A 26,833-nucleotide genomic window follows, 5' to 3' on the forward strand; every position below is an offset into this window, starting at 1 on the left:
ATCCAAGATCGAAATGGAAATGGCACTTGAATGTAAAAACCCTAGTATAAACCCTAGTAGAGAAGATGATGAAAAATTTAAAGAAAAATTATACTAAAGCTATCTACCACTACTCCTAAGCTACACTAATGTTATCCTATGGTATGGTCTTCATTCTCCTCTCCTTATGAGCTAAATGGCATCAGATTTTAATGAAGACATGTGCGTCCACCTGTGCAGACACACAGAGGTGTGCGTCTGCACACTCTGCTGAAAATCTCTACCCATGCATACACATAGAAGGTTGTGCGCATACACACGGTGCGACTCACGCGCACGCGTGGCTCTGATCTGATGGCTGTGCGTATGCACGCAGGTCTGTGCGTACGTGATAACAAGTCATCTTACGCTAGTTTCACAAGCATTTTTCATTTGTTTCATTAGGTTTTATGCACTTTCTTTCACAATAAGTAAGTAGTTGGAGTGGAATTTCATGATTATTTTAATTCAATCAAACATAATTTATTTTATACAAAATCATGAGATTTACGCAAGAATTAAGTGATTATTATGATTTATGCAAATTCTTGTGATTGTGGTGAGACTTTGATTGCTTGTTTGGTTGATTTTAGGTGAGAAAATGAAGAAAAGGAGAAGCACTACAGCATAACGTTGTGTTCAAATAAAGAACGCCACGCTCACTTGCGACGCGCACGCGTACGGGACGCTTACGCGTCAGGGGCAATTTTTGAAGACCCACGCGTACGCGTGCATGACGCGTACGCGTGGTAGTGGTTGGTGCTCGTTTTCAAAGACAGCGCTACGTACATTTACTCAGCATTTTCGGGCAGATTAAAATTTGGAGGAAAAGTTTTGCAATCGACGTGCACGCGTGCATGACGTGCACACGTCGATGGAGCACCTGTGATGAAGCACGCGCACGTGTGACTGGTGCTAAAGCCTGGAATTGAGATTTTACTACCCACGCGCACGCGCAGAGGACGCGCACGCGTGGGCAGCACTCACTAAGCCAACGTAGCGCTCACTAAGTGAACGCTATAGAAGACGCGTACACGTTGATAACAAGTCATCTTAGCCTAGTTTCACTAGCCTTTTTCTTTTGTTTTCAATTGATTTTATGTACTTTCTTAAGCCATAAGCAAGCCAATTGGGTAGATTTCCATGTTTCCTTTGATTCAATCAACCATGGATGAATTCATGCACTTTCATGAGATTTTATGCTATAATTGTCATATATTATGAAAGAAACACAATCTCATGATTTGAGGCATAGCTTTGATTGTTTTGATTGATTGATGATAGGTGAAAAGGGTTTCGAAGAAGGTTGAAGAAAGAAGGAATGGCTAGGAGCATGAGAGAACAAAAAGCTTGAGCCAAAGTTTGCCTCAAACTTTAGCTCAAACTTTTGGAAGAATTGAAAACACCCCAGAGGAAAAAAAGCTTGAGCCAAAGTTTGCCTCAAACTTTAGCTCAAACTTTAGCTCAAACTTTTGGGAAAAAAGCTTGAGCCAACATTTGCCTCAAACTTTTTGGCAAACGTTGGCATCACAAAACCCACACCCTGGAGGAGAAAAGCTTGCGCCAACGTTTGCCTCAAACTTTTTGGCAAACATTGGCGCCACACTTGCACACCCTGGAGGAGAAAAGCTTGTGCTAACGTTTGCCTCAAGCTTTTTGGCAAACGTTGGCGCCACACAATTACACAAGGGGACCTACGTTTGAGCAAAAGTTTGACCTCAAACTTTAGCCCAAACGTTGGTAGCAGCAAGTGAAGCCATCTGGTATAAAAAGTTTGAGTAAAAGTTTGCCTCAAACTTTTACTCAAACTTTTATGATTCTTGACCCGGTTCACAATGGGTTTCTCTCCAACTCCAAGAGCAATCAACAGAGACTCTTATCAACCCAATTCCATCAAGAGCAAAGGCCCAATTCAAGGCTTGAAGACCATTTGAAGAAAGTGTATAAATAGCTTAGGATTTAAGTTTTAAAGAGAGCTTTTCCGGAGAGAATTTTCAGAACACTTACAGTGGAGAGCACCTTGACATTTTTGCATTGTTGTTTTTAGAATTCAAGAGAATTAGGTAGGAGAATTGATCTCTCTTCTTCCTTGTTCTTGTTTGAGCACTTTTTACTGTTCTTGTTTCGGATCTTGGGTGGAGAATTGAAGAACTTCTGTTTCTTTCTCACCTTGAGATCTCGTTTAATTTTCTGCATAATTGAATTTCCATTTCTGTTAACTGCTTCGGCTTCTACTCTTCTGCAATTTACATTTCTTTATTTTCTTTGCAATTGTTCTTGCTGGATCTAGGAAGGCAGTGAGATCTAGACTTGGCTATCTAGTCTCTTGAGTCCTGAGATCTATAGCTTTCAATTTCAATTTCCTTGTTTCGTTGTCACTGATGGGATATTTTCGCGGAGAAACGAATTTCTCCAAAACACCCAAAACTAACCGGCAAGTGCACCGGGTCGCATCAAGTAATAATAACTCACGGGAGTGGGGTCGATCCCACAGGGATTGAAGGATTGAGCAATTTTAGTTTAGTGGTTGATTTAGTCAAGCGAATCAATATTTGGTTGAGTGATTTGTGATTTGCAGAATTTAAATTGCATGGAAAGTAAAGGGGAATAGGTAATTGACATGAAATTAAAGAGAACAGGAATTTAAATGCTGAATCTTAAAGAACAAGAAATTAAATGGCAGAAACTTAGAACGCAAGAAATGTAAATTTCAAAATCTTAAAGTGCAAGAAATGTAAATAGCTTGAATTGTAAAGGGAATTGGGAGTTGAATTTGCAGAAATTAAACGAGGGAAAGTGAATTGCAACCAACAGAGAAATAAAAGAACACTTGGATTGAACCAGATCTAAAAACATAATTGTAAATAAACATGAAAACAGTAAACAGGGAATGGGAAATGGGGAATCCGGATCTCAGGACCCAAGAGACTAGATAACCAAGTCTAGATCTCAATGCCTTCCTAGATCCAACAAGAACAATTGCAAAGGAATTGTAAATTGCAAAGAAAGTAGATGAAGAACAATTAACAGAAATCAAATTCAATAAGCAGTAGAAGAAACAGAGAGATCTTCGGATGAGATTGAAACAGAATTTCTTCAATTCTCCAACCCAAGATCCAAGACAATTGCAATTGAAATTGAAAGCAATAAAACTAAGAGGAAGAGAGTGGAATTCTCCTTCCCCGAAACTAAGAAATTAAAGATCACTCAATATCCAAAGCTCTCCGAAAACTATTATGAAAACTCAAAAGGAAAAGCTCTCTTAAGAACTTGAATTCTATCCTATTTATACACTTTCTTCAAATGATCTTCAAGCCTTGAGTTGGGCCTTTGCTCTTGGTGGAATTGGGTTGAGAGAGGCCTTGGTTGATTGCTCATGGAGTTTGGAGAGGAACCAAAGTGAACCAAGTGAACCGGGTTGGAGTTTTGCAAAAGTTTGAGTAAAAGTTTGAGCAAAAGTTTGAGGCAAACTTTTGGTCTAACTTTTCATATCAGCCCCCATGTTTTGCTGATACCCACGTTGGTGCAAAAGTTAGGGGTCTAACTTTTGCTCCAACGTTGGCCTTCCTTAGTGCACTTATGGCGCCAACGTTAGCCCAAAAGTTAGGGGCTAACGTTGGCGCAAACTTTTGGTGCCCAGGGAGTGTTTTTCATGTGCCAACGTTAGCCACAAAGTTAGGGGCTAACGTTGGCGCAAACTTTTGGTGCCCAGGGAGTGACTTTCATGTGCCAACGTTAGCCCAAAAGTTAGGGGCTAACGTTGGGGCTAACTTTTCACCCAAAAGTTTGTGCAAAAGTTTGAGGCTAACTTTTGGTCCAACTTTTTGCTTCCTGGTTCATTTTCACTTATTCCATTGTCCTCTCTTTACTCCTAGCCATTCCTTCTTGCTTCAACCTTTCTCCAAGCTTTCTTCACCTATCATTAATCAACCAAACACATCAAAGCTATGCTTAAAATCATGAGATATTCATTTTATCATAATATGTGACAATTATAGCATAAAACCTCATGAAATAGCATGAATTCATACATGGTTGATTCAATCAAAGGAAGCATGAAAATCTACCCAAATTAGCTTACTTGTAGCTCAAGAAAGTGCACAATTCAAGTGAAAACAAAAGAAAAAGACTAGTGAAACTAGGCTAAGATGACTTGTCATCACAACACCAAACTTAAAGCTTGCTTGTCCCCAAGCAAGAAATGAATTATGCTCATATGTTCTTTCACTTAAGACGGATTGAAGAATAAATTGTAAGGTCCTGTGAGTGAAGTGATTAAGTGTCAGTGGGGTGAACTCTAAATCATATACTTTTGCAAGGGCTTCAGTGCTCACTAGTCCTCACATATTGGGAGTCTTAGGTCTTAGGATTTTCATCCAAATGGTATCATGGAGATCTCTTTATATGTAATCACCTTGAAGCAGCTTATAGTTTCTTTGATTTGACCTTGAGTCTAAGTGTCATGTCTCAAAGCGGCTCTTTAGATAAGCTTTCAATCAATACTCCTAAACCAGTTGGTTTTAAGGTATTAGGTGTTAAAGCACCCCTAAGGATTTACTTGCTCAAGCCTCTTTCTTTGACACAACTCAACCACAAGCATTTTACTAGGCTAACAACTCTTTGAGTCATTGTTTCTTCTTTCTTTTCTGCCTAGTAATTGATGCTCAGAGCCTTGGGCCATGTTCTTTTTGTCTTTGTATTTTCTTTTCTTTCTTTTGTTTTGTTTGCTGCTTCTTGGATCAATAAATTTTTGAGAATCTCCACAATACTTCTTTGAACTTCATGTCCTGCCTATGAGCTCCCATGCAAGTTTTCACAAGCATGCAACCTCAATACATAATCATACAACTAGAACCACCACTTCTTCTAATCTTTTGCTTGCCTCAAAATTGTTTGATTCCTCAATCCTTCTTTTCAAAGAACTTTCATGTGATGCATCTTTTTAACGTTTAGTGTAAACAAGTTTTGAAAAGAAAAATGTTGTGAATGATCAAGCATCTTGCTTATTGAATTACAGAAAAACTATGCTATGCAGATAGATAATCAGGGAAACTAAACCACTCTCAATCATAGCAGTGTTTGATGTAAGATAATCACTTAACAATACAACCTTTTGGAGTTCACTTGCTTTCCTCCTCATCATCATCATCACTGATCCACACATTCCTCTTTCATCTCTTTGGTTGATGATGTTTAATCCTTCCAAAAGTTTGTATGGTATCCTACAGTGATATTGAAAGTTGCTTGTTCCCCAAGCACTTGAAAAATGGTTAGCATGCATGATTTATTTGTGGGCTTTTTGAACTTACTTTGGTGTGGGAACACCAAACTTAGTACCTTGCCAATGGTTTCCATGCATCAAATTTAACCATGTGTGAAACCCTTTTTCTTTTTTTTCTTTTTCAAAAGCAATAAAACTGAAGACTAGGAAACAGCAGAATAGTTGACTAGTTCATCCAACATGCTTGAAGCCAGCATTACGCAGAGGGTGAGAATGTATTTTATGATGGAATTTTGGTGGAACACCAAACTTAGAATCCTTCATTCTCCCTTAGATTGTTTTGGTGTGCAACACCAAACTTAGCTTCTTGCAATATAGATAAAACTAAGTAACCTTTTTATTGAAATAGCTATGAAAGGAAAACTACCTCAGGTTGGGTTGCCTTCCAACAAGCGCTCTTTTATTGTCACTAGCTTGACATCCTCTGTGCTTGCTTAGTTCAGATTCTGAGCTTCCTTCTCCTTGTCCCCTTGTCCTCCTAAGTGAGGCTTTGCTTTGTGATGCTCATCCTGGATGAGTGATTCTTTTCCTTTAGCCCTTTTCTCACTCATTTCTGTGAGATTCTTAGCTAGTTGTTCCATTTGCCTCTCAATTCTCCCGAGTGAGGCCTCCTGGTGTTTGCTTATCATCTCTTGATGTGTCATCATTTTCTCTATTAAGATCTCCAAATTGGTGATCCTATGAGAGTGTTGTGAAATTTGTTGGTTGTGAGGTATCTGAGGTTGGAAGGGTAGGCAGTGTGGTTTTTGCAAGTTTGGGAAATTGAGGTTGTTGTAGTTGAAGTTCCTTTGTTCCTGATGTTGAGATTCCCTCATTCTTAGATAAGAATGTGGCTTCCATGGTGGAAATTGTGCATTCACTGTGGCGGAATGTAAAAAATCAATTTGTCTAGCTATTGACTCCAATTGTTGCTGAGTTTGTTGGTATAGTTGTTTGTTTTGATTCATGATTGCTCTCACTCCTTCAAGATTCATTACTTCCTTTTCTGAAATTGCATTCCGTGGTGTCTCAAATGAGTGTTGGTTATTGGCTCTTTTGTCATTGAACTCTGCAGTTCCTTGGATGGTTGCTGTTGCCTTGAGTAGGCCATCTGAGAAGTAATCTACTGCTCTTCTTGTTTCTGAGGTTAATCCTTCATAGAACACTTGAAAATCCACTTTGTCACTTGCTTTCTTGTATCTTTCCCATGCTTTGAACAATGGTTCTTCCCCTCCTTGGATGAATGGGTGTACTCCCTCTTTCATCTTGATGTTTTGTTGGGACGAGGAGAATTTGGCTAGAAACTTGGCAACCAAATCATCCCAACTAGTGATACTTCCTTGGGGAAAGGTTTCAAGCCATTGTGCCGCTTCATGTTGTGGTGTTCTTCTTTCTCAGAAACTCCTTCTTCCCTGTGACATATAAATCAACAACGGAACACACAGTGATACTTTTGCAAATTGAGTGTAGTCAGTTGAGACAAAACTTCAAACAGTTAGTGGGTTAGTCAAAAATTAAAGAAAAAAATGCTTGATCTAGATTACCACCTCACTTAATCATTGTCAATCTAATCAATCCCCGGCAACGGCGCCAAAAACTTGATGGGATATTTTCGCGGAGAAACGAATTTCTCCAAAACACCCAAAACTAACCGGCAAGTACACCGGGTCGCATCAAGTAATAATAACTCACGGGAGTGAGGTCGATCCCACAGGGATTGAAGGATTGAGCAATTTTAGTTTAGTGGTTGATTTAGTCAAGCGAATCAAGATTTGGTTGAGTGATTTGTGATTTGCAGAATTTAAATTGCATGGAAAGTAAAGGGGAATGGGTAATTGACATGAAATTAAAGAGAACAGGAATTTAAATGCTGAATCTTAAAGAACAAGAAATTAAATGGCAGAAACTTAGAACGCAAGAAATGTAAATTGAAAAATCTTAAAGGGCAAGAAATGTAAATAGCTTGAATTGTAAAGGGAATTGGGAGTTGAATTTGCAGAAATTAAACGAGGGAAAGTGAATTGCAACCAACAGAGAAATAAAAGAACACTTGGATTGAACCAGATCTAAAAACAGAATTGTAAATAAACATGAAAACAGTAAACAGGGAATGGGAAATGGGGAATCCGGATCTCAGGACCCAAGAGACTAGATAACCAAGTCTAGATCTCAATGCCTTCCTAGATCCAACAAGAACAATTGCAAAGGAATTGTAAATTGCAAAGAAAGTAGATGAAGAACAATTAACAGAAATCAAATTCAATAAGCAGTAGAAGAAACAGAGAGATCTTCGGATGAGATTGAAACAGAATTTCTTCAATTCTCCAACCCAAGATCCAAGACAATTGCAATTGAAATTGAAAGCAATAAAACTAAGAGGAAGAGAGTGGAATTCTCCTTCCCCGAAACTAAGAAATTAAAGATCACTCAATATCCAAAGCTCTCCGAAAACTATTATGAAAACTCAAAAGGAAAAGCTCTCTTAAGAACTTGAATTCTATCCTATTTATACACTTTCTTCAAATGATCTTCAAGCCTTGAGTTGGGCCTTTGCTCTTGGTGGAATTGGGTTGAGAGAGGCCTTGGTTGATTGCTCTTGGAGTTTGGAGAGGAACCAAAGTGAACCAAGTGAACCGGGTTGGAGTTTTGCAAAAGTTTGAGTAAAAGTTTGAGCAAAAGTTTGAGGCAAACTTTTGGTCCAACTTTTCATATCAGCCCCCATGTTTTGCTGATACCCACGTTGGTGCAAAAGTTAGGGGTCTAACTTTTGCTCCAACGTTGGCCTTCCTTAGTGCACTTATGGCGCCAACGTTAGCCCAAAAGTTAGGGGCTAACGTTGGCGCAAACTTTTGGTGCCCAGGGAGTGTTTTTCATGTGCCAACGTTAGCCACAAAGTTAGGGGCTAACGTTGGCGCAAACTTTTGGTGCCCAGGGAGTGACTTTCATGTGCCAACGTTAGCCCAAAAGTTAGGGGCTAACGTTGGGGCTAACTTTTCACCCAAAAGTTTTTGCAAAAGTTTGAGGCTAACTTTTGGTCCAACTTTTTGCTTCCTGGTTCATTTTCACTTATTCCATTGTCCTCTCTTTACTCCTAGCCATTCCTTCTTGCTTCAACCTTTCTCCAAGCTTTCTTCACCTATCATTAATCAACCAAACACATCAAAGCTATGCTTAAAATCATGAGATATTCATTTTATCATAATATGTGACAATTATAGCATAAAACCTCATGAAATAGCATGAATTCATACATGGTTGATTCAATCAAAGGAAGCATGAAAATCTACCCAAATTAGCTTACTTGTAGCTCAAGAAAGTGCACAATTCAAGTGAAAACAAAAGAAAAAGACTAGTGAAACTAGGCTAAGATGACTTGTCATCAGTCACTCCAAGCTTATTCTCATTTTCAGTTAAGATCTGGTTTAATTGAATCCATCTTTTACATTCCTATTTGTTGAATTTTTCTTTTCCTTGTTTAATTTCTGCAAATCCAATTCCCAATTCCCTTTACAATTCAAGCCATTTACATTTCTTGCACTTTAAGATTCTGCAATTTACATTTCTTGCGTTCTAAGTTTCTGCCATTTAATTTCTTGTTCTTTAAGATTCAGCACTTTATTTTCTGTTCTCTTTAATTTCATGCAATTTACCCATTCCCTTTACTTTCCATGCAATTTAAATTCTGTTAATCACAAATCACTCAACCAAATCTTGATTCGCTTGACTAAATCAACCACTAAACTAAAATTGCTCAATCCTTCAATCCCTGTGGGATCGACCTCACTCCCGTGAGTTTTATTACTTGATGCGACCCGGTGCACTTGCCGGTGAGTTTTGTGTGTTTGGAAGTTGTTTTCCGAAAATACACATCAAGTTTTTGGCGCCGTTACCGGGGATTGAAATAGATTGACAATGATTACGTGAAGTGGAGATCTAGATCAAGCACTTTTTCTTTTCTGTTTCTCTAATTTTTGACTAACACACTAACTGTTTGAAATTTTGCTTAAACTAAACTTCATTCTAGCAATAGATTGAAGTGTTACTGGTGGTGTTTCTTTTGTTTTGTTTGTATGTCAGGTACAGGGAGATCCATTCCTATTTTATCTGAAACTGACCAGAGAACTCTTAGAAGGTTAAGAAGAGCTGAAAGAGGGAAAAATATTGTTGGAGAGGAAGAATCTGAGGAAGAATATCACGAGATGGAAGGAGATCCATCTAATCCAGGAGGAGGGGTTAACGATAACCCACAACAGAGGAGAGTACTGGCCTCCTATACCTTTGCAAATGCTAGACATTGTGGAAGCAGCATTCTCACCCCTAATGTCAATGTAAATAACTTTGAACTGAAGCCACAACTCATCAGATTGGTCCAAAATAACTGCTCGTTTGGGGGAGGACCATTGGAGGATCCAAATCAACATCTATCTACCTTCTTAAGGATTTGTGACACTGTCAAATCCAATGGCGTGAATCCTGAAACTTATAAGCTTCTGCTGTTCCCATTCTCATTAAGGGACAAGGCCGTACAATGGCTTGAAACTTTTCCCCAAGGAAGCATCACTAGTTGGGATGACTTGGTGACTAAATTTCTAGCTAAATTCTATCCACCCCAAAGAGTCATCAGGCTGAAAACTGAGGTGCAGACATTCACACAATTAGATGCCGAATCTTTGTATGAAGCATGGGAGAGGTACAAAGCCTTAATCAGAAAGTGTCCTCCAGAGATGTTCAATGAATGGGACGTGCTGCAAAATTTCTATGAAGGCCTGACATTGAAATCTCAAGAGGCACTAGATCATTCTGCTGGAGGTTCACTACAACTGATGAAAACTGCTAAGGAAGCCCAGAATCTTGTTGACATGGTGGCTAATAATCAGTATTTCTTTGCGCATTAAAGGCAACGCCAACCATCACAAAGGAGAGGAGTAATGGAGTTAGAAGGAGTGGACTCAATCTTGGCTCAAAACAAGATGATGAAGCAGCAAATTCAACAACAATTTGAGTAAATGGCCAAGAGGATTGATAGCCTCCAAGTTGCAATAGTTAACACAAGCCAACCATCATCCACATGGGGGCAAAATGAAGAAACTCAAGAGGAGCAGCAGCAAGAACAAGTCCAGTACATGCACAACCAAAATTCTGGACAGAATGAAGTGTATGGTGACACATACAATCCATCCTGGAAGAACCACCCAAACCTCAGATGGGGAGATAATCACAACCAGAACCAACAACCATGGCAGAGGAACTCAAACCAAAACACTTCAAGAAACAACCAAAACCACAACCAGCAGCAAACTAACCAAAACCCTTACAGAAAACCTCAAAACAACTACCCCAATCCCAACCATTACCAATCTAATAACCAACCCACCAACCAAAATGCCCACCATCCACCATCCACATCTCACAACCCACCACAAGCATCACCTGAATCTCAAAGACTCACCAAGTTGGAAACCTTGATAGACAAAATGTGAAAACACCAGGAAATGACAACCAAGAACCATGAAGCCTCCATGAAGAGCCTAGAGAGGCAGATTGGGCAAATCTCTAAGCAAATTTCTGTTGAGAGACCTTCAAGCTTACTGCCAAGTGACACAATCCCAAATCCTAAGGAAGAATGCAAGGTGATACAATTAAGGAGTGGGAGAACATTGATGAGCAACAATGACACTACAAAGAAGCAAGCAGAGAGCAGCAGAAGACCAATAGAAGATGAAAAATAAACAAAGGCAGATGAAGCCAAGGATCAAGTTGTGATGCCAAACAAGAGCACTGAGAAACTCAAAGAGAAGAACAACCAACCACACAATTCAAAAGAAGTGATTCAGGGCCAGCAGCAAGTAGGAAAGAGCATCGCACCTCCACTACCATATCCCCAGAGGTTCAGCAAAGAGACTAAGGACCAACATTTTCATAAGTTCCTTGAGACTTTCAAAAGGCTGGAGATCAATATTCCCTTGGCTGAAGCACTTGAGCAAATGCCTCTGTATACCAAGTTTTTGAAGGAGCTTATCAACAAGAAAAGAAGTTGGGAGGAGAAAGAGACCATACTACTTACTAAGGAATGCAGGGCTTTGATTCAAAAAGGGCTTCCTCCTAAGCTTGAAGACCCTGGGAGCTTTTTGCTGCCTTGCACCGTTGGGGAATTAACCATCACTAAGGCAATATGCGATCTAGGAGCAAGTATTAACTTAATCCCCTCCTCTTTGGTGAAAAAACTGCGTATAGAGGAAGTTAAACCGGTACAGATGTCTCTAGAGCTGGTAGATAAGTCAATGGTATACCCCAGGGGTGTAATTGAAAACCTTCTAGTCAAGGTGGATAGATTCATATACCCTGCAGATTTTGTGGTTCTAGATTCAGATGAGGATGAAAGTGACTCCATCATACTTGGGAGACCGTTCTTGGCCACTGCTAGGGCTATCATAGACGTAGAGCAAGGAGAATTAACTCTCAGAATGCATGATAAGAGTGTCACTCTGAAAGTATTACCAGAAGCGCAGTTCAGTGATGAGAAGAAAGACTATATAGAACTCGACAAGGAAGAATCATAGTTAAAGGAAGAAAGCAACAAGGTGATTCACAGCAACATCCCAAGGCAAAAGATTGTGCAGAAGGATGAAGAAGTTCAAGAGGATATTGGAATATTAGCCACTAAGAAGAGAGATCTCCAAAGTAAGCCTACGGCCAGAGAAGAAAGATCAACAAAAGAAAGGAAGAAACACAGAAACAAAACAAAAAGAGGTTGGAAGAACAGAAAGATTCCAACAGAAGGGCTTTCCAAAGGCGATAAAGTGCAATTGATTTATCAACAACTAGGAGCAAGCCAACAAACTGATGATTACTACACTGTCAGCGATATACCCTCATTAGAGCATGTTGAAATTGAACACCAAAGAACAAAGAGGAGGATCACAGTCAGGGGAGACAAGTTGAGGCACTACAATCATCAACCACCATAAAAGAAAGCCCCAGTGTCAAGCTAATGACAATAAAAGAGCGCTCCATGGGAGGTAACCCATGATTTAAGATTTATGTCATTTTAAATTCAATAAGCTATGATCACCTGAGCATGATTTGTTCTTTTCATGAATGTACTTAATGAATGCATGCACTGTTTTGAAAAATATGCTAAAACTTCTAAAGTTTGGTGTGCCTTCAAGCACACCAAACCAGTGTTACAAACATTTTCATACCATATGCTTAGTTATCCTGATGAAGCATATGACCAAACACTAAGTTTGGATTTTTTCTTTTCATGAAAATTAAAAATCATGCACCAATGATCATACGTTGTCACTTTCTGAGACTTTTCAATTGAAAAGAAATCATATTCCGTGATGAAGGCATCAATTGTGATTAATTACTGGCATCTCACATTTACCCCTCAACAAGAGACAAGTTTGGTGTTCATCAAACCTTGATGCACTGATTAAGGGACACAATTGATCCTTCATGAAAAAAAAAAAGAGAAAAAGAAAAATTATAATGAAAGCATTTCTTATAAACATTTAACCAAGAGTGACATTGGGATTTCAAGAACACTAGTTGGAGGAAGAAACATTTTTAAACTATATGACCAAACATTAAGTTTGGTGTCCTCCAAGAAAAGTCACGGTTAAAATGGATATAAGGAATGAGAGTTCATATAGTTGTGAATAAAGGAAGCATTCTTGCCACGGTTTGATAATGTTGATCCTTGATGTATTGTTGTGATGACTAGGTGGTCAAGGAACACCTAATGAAAGAGACAAGACAAAAGGAGAGCATAGCATGAGGACAGAATCCCATCACATGTCTCAAAAAGTGAATCTGCCACTCCTTGGAATGATCACGATAAAGACCATTGAAGAAGCAAGTTTTGTCTTCATTCACCCTCACATGCACACCTTTGATTCACATAGTGCCCAATTGCATCCCAGCCCTCCATTGTTCATTTAAGTAACACACCACCTTCAAGCCCTGTACATAACCGAAGAGTTGCACACTCCCTGCACCCCAACCATTCAAACTCCATTTCATTTATCACTTTTCATCATATAAGCTCAGCCTCAAACATTTTCCTTCTCAAGAGCAAAACAAAACCTCCACTATTCTTCACAAACCCATTAACCTCTAAGAAGATCAACCAATCAAGCGATCATGGCCTCTTCCTCAAGAACCAAACGAAGAAAAGGAAAAGATCCCATGGTGGAAGAGAGTACACCTGAATATGACCGATCGAGATTTAGATCTTGGTACCATCAATTACAACTCCAATGGATGAATGAGAAGAAGATATATCCAGAGGTTCCACTCTTGCTACTAGATGAAGGGTGCCAAGAAATGAAGGACAAGATTAGAAAGAGGAAATGGGAAGAACTCGTCTCACCTATCACTCGGGTCAATGCAAATATCATAAGAGAGTTCTATGCCAATATCCCAAGACTCAACACAGGTGAAGCCCCAATGTACAAGAGTTATGTACGGGGGATGGAAGTAGACTTTAGTTCAGATGCCATCAAGAAAGTCTTGGGACTAAAATCAGTCCGCTTTGGTGAACCAGGATACCACCAAAGGGTAAATGGAGATCTGGATTATGATAGAATTTCTAGAGATATTTGTATGGAGAACTCATTATGGGAAGGAGATGCCTTTGGGTAATTTTTTAGTAATGTGGCCTACTTGTACCTCAAAATTTTTAATTGAAGTACCTTGATTCTAGAAGTTGGTCCTTATCTCCTACATAAATGTGAGTGTGCCTTAGGAGGGTTTCTCCACAGCAAGTTCAAGATTAGAGAGCCTTTAAGAGTCTTGAGGTGGTTGAGTGAGGGGTGGTTATTGTTGGTGAGGGTTGAAGGTATTATATTAGGAATGGAAGTGGTTCTGTGGATGGTTGTTATTAAAATTATTAGGCATCTGACCTTGATTTTTCCATCCAAAATTTGGGTGATTTCTCCATCCAGGATTATAGATCTTAGAGAAAGTATCATTTTGAGGTGGCTTTGAAGAATTACCCATGTAGTTCACTTACTCCAGGGAAGATTGTCCATACTCCACACCTTCACTTTGAGGTATTCCACTACTCATACTATAGGAACTCTCTTGAGCACTTACAACTAAAACTTGCATGTCTCCCAGGTGTTGAGTGATTGCATTGATTTGTTAGAACAAGACTTTATTATGAGCCAAAATAGCATCTAAAGCATCTAATTCCATGACTCCCTTACTTATTGATCTTTTGAAAGAATAGAGGTACTAATTGTTGGCTACCATTTCAATCAACTCCAGTACTTCATCAGTGGTCTTCTTAATGTGCAGAGATCCTCCGGCCAAATTCTCTAGTGAGACCCGTGAGGCGAGATTGATCTCATCATAAAAAATCTGGAGTTAGACCAAGACTGTAAACATGTATAGAGGGCATTTTTTTAGCATCTCTTTGTACCTTTTCCAATCTTCATAAAGGGACTCTCCTTCGTGCTGTCGAAAAGTTTGAATGTTTGTTCTGAGCTTGGTCAGGCTCTAAGGTGGGAAGAACTTGGTTACGAACATAGTGACCAAGTCCTCTCATGTGGCTATACTCTTCTTGCGTTGATTGTTTAACCACTGCTTAGCCCAATCCTCACAGTAAAAGCGAATAGTAAAAACCGATAAACCTCAGCTGGGATGCCATTGGTCTTGATAGTGTCACAAATTTGCAGGAAGTTAGAGATAAAATAAGTTGGGATCTTCCTACGGGTTTCCACTAAAATGACAGTTTTGTTAAATCAGTGTGACAAGTTGAGGCTTCAATTTAAAATTATTGGCATTAACAGTAGGTGTCACAATGCTACTTCCACAACTCTCAGGATTAGGGATAGTGAAAGATCCAAGGGTTCTCCTAGGTTGAGGAGTATTAGCATTATTATTTGCATGCTCTACCATGTTGAATTGAAATTCTTCTTCAACTACCTCTTTAATCTCTTCTTCAACCCTTTGATCTATAGCTTGTTTCCTTTGTCACCAAAGAGTTCTCTCAATTTTAAGATCGTAGTGAAGAGGTTCTTTATCCCTATTATTCTGTATAGACACAAAAATAACAAGAATATCAAATTAGAATTCCCTCGTTCATAGTGATGAAGGAAACTCCCAGGGGATAAGTAAACAAAAACAATAGATGACAAAAAACTAAAAAGGTCTAATCTAGGTAATCAACTGATTGGTAATTTGTTAATCACGATTAATCCCTAGTATTGGTGCCAAAAGCTTGATGCAGCTTTTACAAATCACAAACTATTGGCAAGTGCACCGGATCATATCATGTAATACTACAGGAGTGGGTTATCATTTCCACGAGGATTAACGGATTAAGCAACTAGTTGTCAATTGATTATTCTAGTCACACAATCAAAAAATAAGGGTTTCAAAAGTAAATAGCATGAAAACAAAAAATTGAACAAAAGCAAACTAAAATTGGTTTAGAAAATAATATGATAAAGATAGTTAAGGTGTTAGCGATATTCACTCTTTAGGAAAATAATTCTTATGTTTATTTAGATGAGGTATACAAAAATCAATGACGACGAATTATAAATAATAAAATTCTAATTCCTTGGCACTTTAATTTCTCTTTAACCTAATTAACTGCTAATTTCGTAGTCAATTACATAAGAAAAAGAGGTGAAGCATAATTCCAATTCAATTTTATGTAAGATTCAAAAATAGTTCGTAGGTTGAATTATGTGTCATGTATTCTAGCTAGTCCAAAATAATTGAAGCTCACAAAGTATCGCACACTCTTTGAAACTATTTTGACTGAAATAAAAAAGTAGTGAGAATGAGTTTTCAAGCTGATTCAAATATTAATTTTTCCTAAAACAATAATTAGAATTCAAAATAGAGTTAAAATGTTTCCCAGTAATTCTAAATCTGTAGGGATGAAGAACAAAAACTAAATCATGAAAAAACTCAAAGCATAAACCTCATAAAATAATCACTTAGATTAATAATCCTTAAAAAGATGAACAGAGCTCCGAACCTTAACCAAGGAGATTAGTGACTCATGCTTTAATAAAATCCTAAAACTTAGAATGAAAGTGGCAAAAAGTATGAAGGCCTATTGAGGTTCTTTTTCCAAGTCCTTATATATTCAACTTAAAATAAACCTAATCATTAAGTTCAAACTAATTCAAAATAAAATCAAATCAAATTAAATCCAATCTTCTGCACTAATCCAATCAAACTTATATATTCATCTTGATTATACATCTCTTAGATAGCTAATCCACGACTTTGTTGGGGACTTCTCGAAACACCAGTTCAGCTGAGATTCGGGGAGATTAGAGTCTTTGTGGTAGAGGCTAGAACCAAAGGTGAAGCATTCTCTAATCCGGAAAATTCGACCTTATCTATGGCGTTTTAAGTAGGATCACGAAAGAGAATGAACTACAGGAGCTTCACCTTCAATCAGACTGGATCCGCACTAACCCTGGGGTTCAGATCTGGAGGAGCATTGGCGATCTCTTAAGAAGGGCGTCAATCACGTACAGCCTGCCATAGAAGGAATCATTCACAGTTGGAGTAGACAGTAAGACCGAATTAATCCAAAAGAATGTACAAAGCATCTTCAAGCCTTAACCATCTTCTTATCATTGCAAAGACATCAACCTAGTAACATTTTATTTATTTTCTTTTTATACGTTTAAACAAATCCAACAACTCCTCTATCCGTCTGACTAAGATCTACAAGATAACCATAGCTTGCTTCAAATCACAATCCTCATGGGTAGGGGTGTTCATGGTTTGGTTAATCCAAAAACCAAACCAGTTTTTTGATTAACCAAAAATATAGTCTTGGTTATTAACCAAATTGGTTTTACATTATAAAACTGGTTATTAACCGGTTAGTAAAATTTAAAACCGATTTTTAACCGGTTTTTATATAAAAAAAATGGTTTTTACATCAAAAACCGATTTTTCACTAAAAACTGATTTTTATACTTAAAAAAACCGATTTTTCACTAAAAACTAGTTTTTATACCAAAAAATTGGTTTTTACAATTAAAAACCGGTTTTTACACAAAAATTAATTTTTTTACATACAAAAATCCAAATTTTTAACCTTTTTTAAATTGAATTTTTTATTCTAAAAATTAATTTTTTTTTCTTTCTAAATGATACGAGTAACATTTGTAAATAATGAAATCCCTTTCATTGCTTCTTTCCTTTTTCTTTCTTATTTCTTTTTAGCATTTTCTATAAATAATTTTTTCTAATGTAAATAATTTTCTTTCTAAATGACACGAGTAACTTTTTCTTATCTCCTTCTCTCCATCTCTCTCCTTCTCTCTCCCCTTCCACTCCTCTCTTCCTTTTCTCTCTCTCTCTCTCCTTACCCTCTTTCTCCCCCTCTCTTCACTTTGTCTTCCTCTCTCTCTCCCCTTTCTCTTCCATTTCTCTCTCTTCCCCCTCCTCTCTCTCTCTTATCTTCTCTTCCCCCTCCTCTCTCTCTCTTATCTTCTCTTCCTTTTCTCTCTCTCTCTCTCTCTCCTTTCCCTTTTTTTCTCTCTATCTTTCTCTCCCTCTCTCTCCCCATGCTCTCTCTCACTCCCTTCCCCTCTTTCTCTCTCCCCTCTTCTCCCTATCTCCTTCCCTCTCCCCACCTCTCTCTCTCTCTTTATGTATCTCTCTCTTCTCTCTCTCTCCTTGCCTTCTTTCTCCCCTTTTTTCTCTTTCATACTCTCTCTCTTCTCATCTCTCTCCTTTTTCTCTCTCTCCTCTTCCTCCTCTCTTTCTATTCTCTCTCTTCTCTCTCTCACTTTGGAGAGAAGAGGAGAAAAGAGAGAGGAGAGAGATAGAGAGTGAGAAAAAGCTGAGAAAAAAATAGAAAAGAGAGAGTAGGGGAAGAAAGAGGAGAAAGAGAGAGAAGAAAGAGAGAAAAAGGAGGAGAGAGAGAGAGAAAGAAGGAAAGGAAAGAGAGAGGAGAGAGAGAGAGAGAGAAAGAGAGAGAAAAGAAAAAAAGAGAGAGAGATAGATAAAAAGAGAGAGGAGGGGGAGAGAGATGAGGGAAAAGGGAGAGAGAGAAAGAGAGAGAGAAAAAAAGGAAAAGAGAGGAGAAAGGAGAGAGAGGAAAGGAGGTGGAGGAGATAGAGGAGGGGAAAGAGGGAATGGGTGAAATGAGTAGAGAGAGGAAGTGGATGAGAGAGAGAGAGAAAGAGAGAGAAGGGAGAGGGAGAAAGAGGGCAATGTGAGAGAGAGAGAGAGAGAGACAAAGGGGAGAGAAGGAGAGAGAGAGACAGAGAGAGAAGGAGAGAAAGAGAGAGGGGGGAGAGCAAAGGAGAGAGAAAAAGAGGGAAACGGGAGAGAGAGAGCATGGGGAGAGAGAGGGAAAAAAGGATAGAGAGAAATGGGAGAAAAAGAAAGGGGAGGTTGAGAAAGAGGGGAAGGAGAGACACAGAGAGAGAGAGAGAGAGAGAGAGAGAGAGAGAGAAAGAGAGAGAGAAGGTGAGGAGAGAGAGAGAAGGGAGAAGGGAGAGAGAGAGAGAGAAAAAGAGGGAGAATGGGAAAGAGACAAATAAGAGTGAGAGATGAGGAGAGAAAAAGGAGAGAGGGAGAAAGAGAGAGAGAGAGAGAGAGAGAGAGAGAGAGAGAGAGAAAGAGAGAGAGAAAGAGAGAGAGGGGGAAGGAAGGGAGGGAGAGAGAGAGAGAGATAGAAGGGAGAGAAAGAGGGAGAGAGAGAAAAGAAGAGAGAGGGGAAGCAAGGGGGAGAGAGAGGGAGAGGGGAGAGAAAGAGGGGGAAAAGAAGAGAGAGAAGGGGAGAGAGAGAAACGGAAGAATTTAATTTGGTTTTGGTTTTGGTTAACCGGTTTTTTTAATTTGGTTTTGGTTAACCAATTCTAAAAAATATGGATACGGTTTTTAAAATTGTTATATTAAATTGGTTAACCAAAATGTGGTTATGGTTTTTTAACCGGTTTCACCACATTTTGGTTTTTTTATGAACACCCTAACTCATGGAATCGACCTTGACTCACTCAGGTATTATGTTGTTGGTTCAGCTGTACGAAGTGTGGAAATTCGTGCACTAAGTTTTTGGCACCGTTGCCAGAGATTGTTCGAGTTTGGAGAACTGACGGATTATGTTGTTGCTTAGATTAGGTAAATTTCCTTTTCTTTACTTTATCAATCTTTATTTTTTGTTTTGAGTCTTTTGTTCTTGTTCTTGTTTGAATTTCTTTGAGTCTTTTTTCAAAAGAAATTTCAACAATAGTGTCTTTTGTTTGAGTTTGTGTCAATTTTTAAGTTTGGTGTCTTCTTGTGTCTTTTCTTTATAATTTTCGAAAATTGTGTCTTTGGTTTTCAAAAATATTTTATGTTTGGTGGCTTTTGCATGTTCTTGGTTTCTTTGAATTCTTTAAGTTTTGTTCTTGGTGTTCTTCTTGATCTTCAAAGTGCTCTTGTTTTTCTTCTTGTTTTGATCTTAAAATTTTTAAGCTTGGTGTCTTTTTGTGTTTTTCTTTAAAATTTTTGCATAGTAGTATCCTAAGATCTAAAAATTTTAAGTTTGGTGTCTTTTTGTTGTTTTTCTCTTTCTTCGTTAAATTTAAAAATAAAAAAATTAAATATCTTTTCTTATCTTTATATTAATTTTCGAAAATATCAACAAAAGTTTCAAATTTTAATTTCAAAATCATTATCTTATCTTATCTTAGTTTTAAATTTCAAATTCAAACATTTTCAAAATCACATCTTTTCAAAAATCATATCTTTTTCAAATTCTTATGTTATCTTTTTATCTTTCTTTAAAAATTCAAAAATCTTATCTTATCTTATTTCAAATTCAAATTTCAAATTTCAAAATCAAACCTTTTCAAAAATCAAAATCTTTTTCAAATCTTTATCTTATCTTGTTTCAAATTCAAAATTCAAAATTTAAAATTTCCAAATTTTAAATTTTAAATTCAAGTCTTTTCTAGTCTTCTATCTTATCTTATCTTTCTTAATTAGTTACTTGTTTTCTCTTTCTTCTTTTTCAAAACTTCCTAACTAATTCTTCTCTCTCCTATTTTCGAAAATTCTCTTCTATCTCTGATGAGCGGATAATTTATATGCTTTTTGGCATTGTTTTTACATAGTTTTCAGTATAATTTAGTTAGTTTTTAGTATATTTTTATTAGTTTTTAAATAAAAATCAAATTTCTGGACTTTACTATGAGTTTGTGTGTTTTTCTGTGATTTCAGGTATTTTTTGGCTGAAATTGAGGGACTTGAGCAAAAATCAGATTCAAAGGTTGAAGAAAGACTGCAGATGCTGTTGGATTCTGACCTCCCTGCACTCAAAGTGGATTTTCTGGAGCTACAAATCTCTAAATGGCGCTCTCTCAATTGCGTTGGAAAGTGGACATCTAGGGCTTTCCAGCAATATATAATAGTCTATACTTTGCCCGCGTTTAGACGACACAAACTGGCGTTCAACGCCAGTTCCATGCTGCATTCTGGAGTTAAATGCCAGAAACAGGTTGCAAAGTGGAGTTAAACGCCAGAAACAGGCTACAAACTAGCGTTCAACTCCAAGAGAAGCTTCTACACGTGTAAAGCTCAATGCTCAGCCCAAACACACAACAAGTGGGCCCCAGAAGTGGATTTCTGCATCATTTACTCATTTTTGTAAACCCTAGTAACTAGTTTAGCATAAATAGGACTTTTTACTATTGTATTTAGAGATCTTTTGGAACATCTCTAGTTTCATCTTTAGATCACGTTTGGGGGCTGGCCTCTCGGCTATGCCTGGACCTTTATGTATTTTCAACGGTAGAGTTTCTACACACCATAGATTAAGGTGTGGAGCTCTACTGTTCCTCATGAATTAATACAAAGTACTATTACTTTTCTATTCAATTCAAGCTTATTTTGATTCTAAGATATTCATTTGTACTTCAATATGAATGTGATGATCATGACAGTCATTATCATTCCCAACCCATGAATGCGTGCCTGACAACCACTTCCGTTCTACCTTAGATTGAATGAGTATCTCTAGGATTCCTTAATCAGAATCTTCGTGGTATAAGTTAGAATCCATGGACGGCCATTCTTGAGATCCGGAAAGTCTAAACCTTGTCTGTGGTATTCCGAGTAGGATCTGGGAAGGGATGGCTGCGACGAGCTTCAAACTCACGAGTGCTGGGCGTAGTGACAGACGCAAAAGGATCAATGTATCCTATTCCAGTATGATTGAGAACCGACAGATGATTAGCCATGTAGTGACAGCGCATTGGACCATTTTCGCTGAGAGGACAGGATGTAGCCATTGACAATGGTGATGCCTAACATATAGCTTGCCATAGAGAGGAGTATGAATGATTGGATGAAGATAATAGGAAAGCAGAGGTTCAGGAGGAACGAACGCATCTCTATACGCTTATCTGAAATTCTCACCAATGAATTACATAAGTATCACTATCTTTATTTTATATTTTATTTATCTTTTAATTATTAAATCTCTATAATCAATTGAATCTGCCTGACTGAGATTTACAAGGTGACCATAGCTTGCTTCAAGCCGACAATCTCCGTGGGATCGACCCTTACTCACGTAAGGTTTATTACTTGGACGACCCAGTGCACTTGCTGGTTAGTTGTGTGAAGTTGTGACAAAGAACTAAGATTATGAACGTGCGTATTGAGTTTTTAGCGTCGTTACCAAGGAATGGAACCGTCACGATTTCTGCGCACCAAGTTTTTGGCGCCGTTGTCGGGGATTGTTCGAGTTTGGACAACTGACGGTTCATCTTGCTGCTCAGATTAGGTAATTTTATTTTAAGCTTTTTGTTTTTGTTAATTTTATTTTCGAAAAAATAAAACAAAAAAAAATTTTTTTTAATAAATATTTTCAAAAAATTTTATTCTATGTTCTTCAGAATTTTTAAGAATGAATTCTAGAGTTTCATGAAGCATGTTGAAGCCTGGCTGGCTGTAAAGCCATGTCTAATTCATTTGGACTGTGGCTTCCACTTATCAGCATAGAATGAAGTTGGATGAAGTATCAGCTTTTGTATGTCTGATTTGTATCTGCTAAAGCTTGGCTGGCCATCGGCCATGTCTAGTGTTTTGGACCGGAGCTTTCAATGAAAGCTTGGCTGGCTACTAAGCCATGTCTAATTCCTGGACTGGAGCTTTAGACTAATATTGCAAGATTCCTGGAATTCCTATTAAAAATTTTGAAATCCTTATTTTTCTTTTTCAAAATAATTTTCAAAAAATACCAAAAATTTAATAAAATCATAAAACCAAAAATAATTTTGTGTTTCTTGTTTGAGTCTTGTGTCAATTTTTAAGTTTGGTGTCAATTGCATGTTTTTATAATTTTCTTGCATTTTTTGAAAATTCATCATGCATTCTTCATGATCTTCAAGTTGTTCTTGATGAATCCTCTTGTTTGATCTTCATGTTTTCTTGTTTTGCATCTTTTCTTGTTTTCCATATGCAATTTTAATTTGTTAGTGTCTAATTATTGAAAATTTCTAAGTTTGGTGTCTTGCATGTTTATCTTTTCTTCAAAATTTTCAAAAATAAGTTCTTGGTGTTCATCTTGACATTCAAAGTGTTCTTGGTGTTCATCTTGACATTCATAATGTTCTTGCATGCATTGTGTATTTTGATTCATAATTTTTATGTCTTGTGTCTTTTTTGTGTTTTTCTCTTTCTTCATTAAAAATTCAAAAATAAAAAAAATATCTTTCCCTTATTTCACTCATAATTTTTGAAAATTTGAGTTGACTTTTTCAAAACTTTTTAAAATTTAGTTGTTTCTTATGAGTCAAATCAAATTTTCAATTTAAAAATTCTATCTTTTTTCAAATCTTTTTCAAAAATCAAATCTTTTTCATTTTTCTTTCATATTTTCGAAAATTTCAAATTGATTTTCAAAATCTTTTTCTTATCTTTTTCGAATTCAATGTTAACATTTAATATTTTGATTCAAAAAATTTTCAAGTTGTTACTTGCCTATTAAGAAAGGATCAATCTTTAACTTCTAGAATCATATCTTTTAGTTTCTTGTTTGTCAAGTAATCAACTTTAATTTCAAAAATCAAATCTTTTTAATTTCCTTTTCAAATCTTTTTCAAATTAAATTTTCAACCAAATCTTTCAATCATATCTTTTTCAAAACTTAATTTCAAAATCTTTTCTAACTTATTTTCTAACTTCTTATCTTTTCAAAATTGAATTTCAAATCTTTTTCAATTAACTAGACTTTTTGTTTGATTTTAAAATTTTACTATTTCAATCATATCTTTTTCAAAACTACCTAACTAATTCTCTCTCTAATTTTCGAAAATCACCTTCCTCTTTTTCAAGATTCCTTTTTAATTAACTATTTGTTTTAAATTTTGATTTGATTTAATTTTATTTATTTTCTAATTTTCGAATTTTAATTTTAATTTTAAATTAAAAATAAAAATATTTTTCTTTTCTTTTCAATTATTTTCAAAAATTCCCTCTCTTATCTCCTTCTATTTGTTTATTCATCTACTAACACCCCTCTTTCACCCAAGAAATTCGAACTCATTCCTCTCCCTTGTGTTTGGATTCTTATTTTTCCTTCCTCTATTATTCTCTTCTTATACTTACATAAGGAATCTCTATACTGTGACATAGAGGATTCCATATTTTCTTTTCTGTTATCTCCTTTTTCATATGAGCAGGAACAACGATAAGAACATTCTTGTTGAGGCTGATCCTGAACCTGAAAGGACTCTGAAGAGGAAGCTAAGGGAAGCTAAGGCACAACTCTCTAAAGAAAATCTGACAGAAATTTTCGAAAAAGAAGGAGACATGGCCGAAAATAATAACAATGCAAGGAAGATGATTGGTGACTTTACTGCACCAAACTCCAATTTACATGGAAGAAGCATCTCAATCCCTGCCATTGGAGCAAACAATTTTGAGCTAAAGCCTCAATTAGTTTCTCTGATTCAACAGAACTGCAAGTTTCATGGACTTCCATCAGAAGATCCTTTTCAGTTCTTAACTGAGTTCCTGCAGATCTGTGATACTGTTAAGACCAACGGGGTTGACTCCAAGGTCTACAGGCTTATGCTTTTCCTATTTGCTGTAAGAGACAGAGCTAAAATATGGTTGGACTCTCAACCTAAAGATAGCCTGAACTCTTGGGATAAGCTAGTCACGGCTTTCTTGGCCAAGTTCTTTCCTCCTCAAAAGCTTAGCAAGCTTAGAGTGGATATTCAAACTTTCAAACAGAAAGAAGGTGAATCCCTCTATGAAGCTTGGGAGAGATACAAGGAACTGACTAAAAAGTGTCCTTCTGACATGCTTTCAGAATGGACCATCTTGGATATATTATATGATAGTCTGTCTGAATTATCAAAGATGTCATTGGACTATTCTGCAGGTGGATCCATTCACCTAAAGAAAACACCTGCAGAAGCTCAAGAACTCATTGACATGGTTGCAAATAACCAGTTCATGTACACTTCTGAAAGGAATCCTGTGAGTAATGGGACGCCTCAGAGGAAAGGAGTTCTTGAAATTGATACTCTGAATGCCATATTGGCTCAGAATAAAATATTGACTCAGCAAGTCAATATGATCTCTCAGAGTCTGAATGGATTGAAGGAATCATCCAACAGTACTAAAGAGGTCTCTTCTAAAGAAGAAGTTTATGATCCTTGTAACAACCCCAGTTTTCGAGAACGCGAAATCTTTTCTGAATGTACGGATTTCTCCGGAAGATCAGTAAGGGGAAAACCTTTGATATATCATCAAGTATCTCAATCCTCGTTGTCATTATGTCATCTTTAAGTTAGAACCTTTTCCGAGACAAGCTCGATAACGCGGTCACGAAGAACCTAGTTTTTGAACCGTATCGGTTAGAAGTTTTGATTTGGTTTTTTTTAAATAGTCTCAGTTTGATGAACCGGACTCGATTTATGAGAGAAGAGAGATAATAGGATGATATTATCATTATATTAGTATTAGAAGCTTCTTGAATAATATTATAAGGTCACCTGGTCAGTTTTAGTTAAAAACAGAAAATCGGTTTAACCGGGTTTACGGTTTACTGGTGCAGCTTAGCACCAACACTCTCTGATGAATTTAGCAATTCTAAGGCCTCATTATACATGTATTATTCTCATAATAAATATTTTACTAGTGTCATTTATGCTAGTAGCTCAGAAAATAATTTTTAGAGATGTTTTTACGAGTGTTCTGATACACCAAGTTTTAGTAGTTGTACACCAGAGATATTTTAATATTATTTTAATCCACCTCCAAGCCAACCAATCACAACTCACCTTACACCCCAAGACCTCCAAGGCTGTCTCATTTCATCATTTTGGCCGAAAATAACAAGAGAGAAAAGAGAGAAAACTTCATGAACACTTAATCTTCAAAGCTTGATTTCTTCTGAACCAAAACTCAAATCAAAACTCCGATTTCACCAAAATGATCCTCTCTTCTTCCTCTACATAACCATGTGACTTATCAAGGCTGGAAATAAGGTGAGATGGCTGTCTTCCTCCCATTTCAATTCGGTTTTCAAGGAAAACCATGCAAAACATGTGTTTTCTTGATGTTCTTCCTTAGGAATCATGCTTAACTTGACTTGAGGGCCAAGAAACGTGAATTTCCAGCAAGTCTAAGGTGAGATATCTCTTCCTAACATACTGAGTGAGATTTGGTCAGTTGAGAGTTTTTGGATTTAAAGGTGTTCTTGATGTGATTTAGGAGGAAAAAGTGCTTAAGGACCACCTGAAAGTTTAACCGAATTAGGAGCAGCAAAACCAGGTAGGGTGTCACGAAATTAATCTTGATTATTTGTGTTTGGGTTGTGAGAATGTTGTATTATTTGGCTGTGCTAAAAATTGGTTGCATATATGATTGATTCTTGGTGAAAATTTGGTGAAATTCTGATGAAATTTGATGAAATTCAAGCTTTAAAGTTCATGTTATTGGGCAGCTGGAAAAACGAAACCCTAAGCTTAAATTGAGGTTCAATTTGTGTTGAAATCATGTAGAAAATATGGGGTTTTAGTGGCTGCTAATTTATTATGAATTATAGTAAAAATCGGTTGCTGAAAACACTGAAAAACGGGTAAAAACAGAGAAAGAATCTGAAGAATTTACGAAGAACACGAAGAACACTTTGAGTGTGATGAAGAAAATTGAAGAACACCTTTTAGATCTTAAAAAGGACAAGGTTGTAATTATTTTGGTGTTTGAGGGGTTATTTAGTAATTTCTGAAAGTTAGGGTGGTAAAAGTAGAAATATTAAAAGTTACGGGTGGTAAAAAGTGAATTTTAAAGGTTAAAAGTAAAAGTAAGTTAATTTTCGAAAATTTAATAATAAAATAATAAAAAATAATAAAATATTAAATAATAATATTTAATTAAAAATAATATTTTAATAAAAATAATAAAATAATGCAGAAAAGGCAGTTTTTTGTAAAAGTTTTAGAAAGACAACTTTAAGTGCAGAATTTCATAATTACCTTCATAAAAAACTTAGGGAGTGGTAAAGACATATTAGTGAGGCAAAGATAAATAAAAGATAAAAAGTTGAAGAAA

At 36.9% G+C, this 26,833-nt stretch overlaps 1 non-coding gene across 1 annotated transcript; it reads right to left on the bottom strand.

Moving 5' to 3' along the window:
- Positions 1-24,472: 24,472 nt before the first annotated feature.
- LOC148577493 (small nucleolar RNA R71) lies at positions 24,473-24,580 on the bottom strand. The gene has a single exon (XR_015904491.1). It is a non-coding gene; the product is annotated as a small nucleolar RNA R71 (small nucleolar RNA).
- Positions 24,581-26,833: the final 2,253 nt, after the last annotated feature.

The sequence above is a fragment of the Arachis ipaensis genome, chromosome B1, assembly GCF_059453495.1.
Source record: "Arachis ipaensis isolate K30076 ecotype BB chromosome B1, ASM5945349v1, whole genome shotgun sequence".
NCBI lineage: Eukaryota > Viridiplantae > Streptophyta > Magnoliopsida > Fabales > Fabaceae > Arachis > Arachis ipaensis.